Source organism: Gavialis gangeticus, unplaced genomic scaffold (genome assembly GCF_001723915.1).
Source record: "Gavialis gangeticus isolate Ggan-Ray unplaced genomic scaffold, GavGan_comp1, whole genome shotgun sequence".
Lineage (NCBI taxonomy): Eukaryota > Metazoa > Chordata > Crocodylia > Gavialidae > Gavialis > Gavialis gangeticus.
This window is the reverse complement of record NW_017729032.1, coordinates 62919785-62924305: the sequence shown is the minus strand read 5'-3', so window position 1 is coordinate 62924305 and position 4521 is coordinate 62919785. Positions and strand designations below refer to the sequence as shown.

Sequence of the window (4521 nt, the reverse complement as noted above, 5' to 3'; positions counted from 1 at the left end):
TCCTGATTTTACTGGGATAAGGGAAGGGAGAATTAAGCCTACAGTGACCAGAAAAAAAAAGAATAACACATGGCCAGATCCCAGGACTGGCCTGAGCATTTAGTGTTATTCTAAGGGTACAAAACAGCCACAGAAGCAGAAGTCTGATTCCCTTAGAGTAATGGGGGCCAAACTTTCTGGCAGAAGTGCCACAAATCAAGCCCCATGCCCTCCCTGAGTGCCACTTTGATCCCCCTCCCCTGCCCAAGCTGCAGCTCTGCTTTCTGCTCCCTGCCATGTGCTCCCTGCCCAATCATCTGTTCAGCTTTCTGCTCTCCTCACTACCTGCTGTGTTGCCTGCCCCCTCCCTGATATGCTGCAAGCCACACACAGAGGATGCCTGTGCTACTTGTGGCACATGTGTTGCAGGTTGCCACCCTTGCCTGAGAGAAACCTGGGTGTTGTGTGGAGGGCCACATGGATTAGCTGAGCAGTTCAGAATGAGTAAATGTCGTAAGTCAAAACTACTCCAATTTTCTGAGGTACCCAAAATTCAGCTCAGTCAATTCACTTCCCTCACTGCCATCATTTTTTTAAATCTTTGCATGCCTCTAAACTTCCAGCCTTTGCCTGAGACCAAGAATGTAAGAGCCAAAATACAGTTAAAGCTGTTCTTGTGTTGTTTCCAGCCCAACTGGAAGCAGGAAATACTTGAAATCTCACGGGGAAGTCTCTTCTCATGAGATTTCCAGTCTAGTTTTGTAGATCCAAGAGTTTTACATGCTTTGAATAAAGTTCAGATGCACAATTGAGACCAAATCCTACAGACAGGCACACAATACCTGCTGAATCCAGTAGGAGTTCTGCATATCCAGTGACTTCAGTAGTTTTCCACCATAAGCTTGATTTGCTCATTTGAAACGAATTTCAGAATAGCTTGCATAAAGCTGGATCAGAAATAGTGGAGTGTTGGAAGCACTTGCAATGGTTGGGCTGGGGATACGAGGTTTACACAGGTCCCTGAAGTTTGGGATCTATCTTAGATCAAAAGAAACAGGAGGGATCTGAGATTGGAATCTGAGAAAGGATAAGGAAGGAGGGTGGTGGCACATATGTTCTCATCTCTGCTCCTTTTGCTATTTCATGGACACTGTTGATTTCCTGTTGAGCTACATTTCACCTTAATGCAAATAACACTTCAGATCTGACAGACATGCTCAAGGGCTGCACAATGGATGGGAGGCACCACCGAAAACTGAACAGAACAGCAGTATTTGTTACTATTCAGAATGGGGCATCATGTTTTCATTGTGCTAAAGGAACAGTGTTCATCTGAGTGCTACTCCAAAGATATTACAAAGCTATTTTGTACAACGTCTGGGTTTATGAACATATTTATCATATATCCAGCCAAGTTCCCTCCTTTATAACTTCTTCTACCATTTGTTGTCTCTTTATTAATTTATTTACACAAGATTGTCTTTTATGTGTGCTAGTTATACTGATACTCTGTACTGTTGTTTACTCCTCTTTTGCAGTGTATAATGAAGCTCTTTCATATCTGTGCTGAATGATGTGGTCATAGACAATGTGTTAAGTGTTATGTCTCCAGGAGTAGGAACTAGGAGAGATTTTATAGTGTTTGTGTGAGTGTTACTTTTTTTCTTTTATGCAACAGCTGTCCTCACTGAACCCACACCTCCTGATGGCTGTTCATGTTCATGGCTGCTCATGGCTAATGTTGCTCTTTCCCTTAACCACTTGCAGGTGTAGAGGTTCTTGACAGCACTGGAAGTGGTGAAAGGGCAACATTCTGGTAGTCAGCATAGGGGTGACCACAGACATGGTGGAGCAGAGCTGCTTTGGGACTCACTGCATGCCATCACCCCAGCATTTTTATCAAGAGGGTGTGACCTGGGGAAAGGTTTATTACTGAGAGGAAACTTGGGTCACTGTTTTTCTACACCTGGGAGTGGGTAGGTACTGTTGGTTTGGACATGACTGCTTCCTTGAGTTTGCCATAGTGGCTGTAGCGTGTCTTTGTAGGGAGGGAGACATTGCATCTCCCACATTATAATGTTGACTCTATGCCATTGGGTTCCAGGGATGGGGCACTCACTCAGACCTCCATGCCTTTGGGGTTCTGTCCTTGAGTCACCATTCAGCAGAGACTGGTAGGGTGGTAAACAGCTTTATCTTTATTAGGAATAGGGTTAATCAATTTACATGCTCACAGCTTGCAGGGAGAACTACAACTACCCGCCACCACGAACCACACCCACAGGGCATCAGGGGAAGAGACTGGTTCATCCCACTGCTGGCCCCTTAAAAGTACATTCCATATAGCACACTCCCCTTCTGTACTCTGGGAACTCCCTCTTAAATAGTTGGATGTTCATCAGGTGCTACTTTTACACAGAATGTTTCAGGATCGTGGAGCCAGAGGTTGCTAGCGCTTGGCTCACCAATGGGGTCTAGCCTTTACTGCTATCCCATTATATAGTCCTTGTACTTCACAGACAGTCTCACCACACATTCACTCTTAGTTTGCGCAGTGTCAACAGGTTCATCTGTGGGTACTGCTGGATTCTCTGGAATGTGATGAAACTCTTGCTCGTGGTGGTCTGGTTCTTCTTCTGAAGTTTGTTCTGCTGCCGTCTCCTGAGGTACATCGACATGTTTTGCTGGTAGTGACGAGTAATCCTTTCTGTTCCTCCTGTAGATATTACCACTGGGGATTTTTACTGCATAGGAGCACAGTTCATCCCTTTTTGCCACGACGGATGCTGGTGTCCAAGCTGTACTTGTTTGCATCCTTACTTTCTCTCCTTCTTGTAGAGGTGGCAAGAATGCAGCCGTGCGGTCACAGTGCTCCTTTTGGCGTCTTTGAAGGTTCCGCAACTTGTGGGAGGCATTTGATGGTAGTCTTGGAGTTAGCACTGCCATTGTAGCAGGGAGGGTACTGTGCAAAATTTCCCCATCAGAAGCTGAGCTGGACCATACTCAAGACTGGTAATGGATGGGTTCTTTAGATTGAGTAAAGCCAGATATAGATCAGAGCTGTCCTGCAAAGTCTTCTTAAACATTGGTCTGAACTGTGCATTCAACCTGACCGTTAGATTGTGGGGAACCTGGGCTAGAATGCGTGATGGTTATGCCCCAGGCAGTCACAAATTGTTTCATCGTGTGGCTTGGAAATGGCACATGATTAGAGACAATCTGTTTAGGTATGCCATGATGAGCAAACAACAGACTTCATTTTGGCTACTACCATGCCAGCTGTTTTGTCTGGCAGGTGCAAAACTTCAGGGTAATAGTTGACTATAATCAAATAAGACTGTCCCCGTAGGTCAAAAATGTCCACTGCCAGTTTTAGCCAAGGCAGGTCTGGGATCTCATGTGAGATCATGGGCTCTTTTTTATTACTGGGTTGGAGCTCTTGACAAGGTGCACAATTTGCAATCCATTGCTCGATGTGGGCATTCATTTTAGGCCAATACATGATTTGTCAAGCTCACACTTTTGACCTTTGTATGCCTCGATGGGGCGAGTGAAGCAATGTCAACATGTTGGTCCTCACACCACTTGGAATGATTATTTTCAGCCCAGGCAAATCATCCTGAATCTGGATTTGGTTTCTGAGAGGCCAGTAGAGCTTTAGTTCGGGTTTAACTTTTTGCCTGCTTGCCCATCCATTAAGATGCTGTACTCTCAGGGCTTGTAGTTCCTTGTCAGACTTCGTGTGCTCCTGTAACTGCTGGAGTAACTGGTCACTGAGTGGCTCTGTTTCCATCAGACTGTGAATCACCTTTTCTGAGTGGAAAAGATCAGGTTCAGGAGGAGGAGTGAGCACTGTGGCTCTAGAAAGTGTGTCAGCCACTAACATGTCTTTGCCTTTGGTATAGTGAATCTGGATGTCATATTTTTGGAGCTGTAACAGCATACTCTGTAGCCGTGCCAGAGCCCTTCCTATGGGCTTTGCAAAAATTGCTTCCAGGGGTTTGTGGTCCGACTGGACCCGTACTTGGGTGCTATACACATATTGGTGGAACTTTGTCATGGCGAAGACAATTGCGAGTTCTTTTTCAATCTGAACATAATTTCTCTCAGATTGTGTTAGAGCCCTCGAAGCTTATGCAATTGGTTGATTCTGCTGAAACAGACATGCCCCTAAGTTGTCTTTGGATGCATCAGCTTGGATTTCCAGCTACTCTGCTGGGTTGAAGTACCTGAGCATAGGTGCTGTTGTGATGGTTTGCTTGAGCGTATCCAGGGCTGCCTGATGCTCAGGTCCCCATTGCCAAATAATGTCATTCCTGAGAAGCACTCTCAGTGGGGCTGTCAGGCTTGACTCATGTGGAATGTATTGTGCCGAGTACTGAATGATTCTGAGGAGTCTCTGAAGGCCTTTTTGTCTGCTGGAGCGGGCATCCTGTTGATGGCTTCCACTTTGTCATCTTTTGAGAAGATATGGCCCATATACCAAACACTGTCGACAAAAAACTATTTTGTCCTTATTAAACTTTACTCCTTTCAGACGTG

The 4521-nt window shown here is 45.4% G+C and overlaps 1 long non-coding RNA gene across 1 annotated transcript in view; it reads left to right on the top strand.

The window, feature by feature from the left end:
- The first annotated feature begins 1504 nt into the window (after positions 1-1504).
- LOC109303480 overlaps positions 1505-4521 on the top strand; it is a 20039-nt gene continuing 17022 nt past the window's right edge. The window contains exon 1 of the long non-coding RNA XR_002099134.1: positions 1505-1516. This is a non-coding gene — a long non-coding RNA (uncharacterized LOC109303480). The remainder of the gene's footprint in view (positions 1517-4521) is intronic.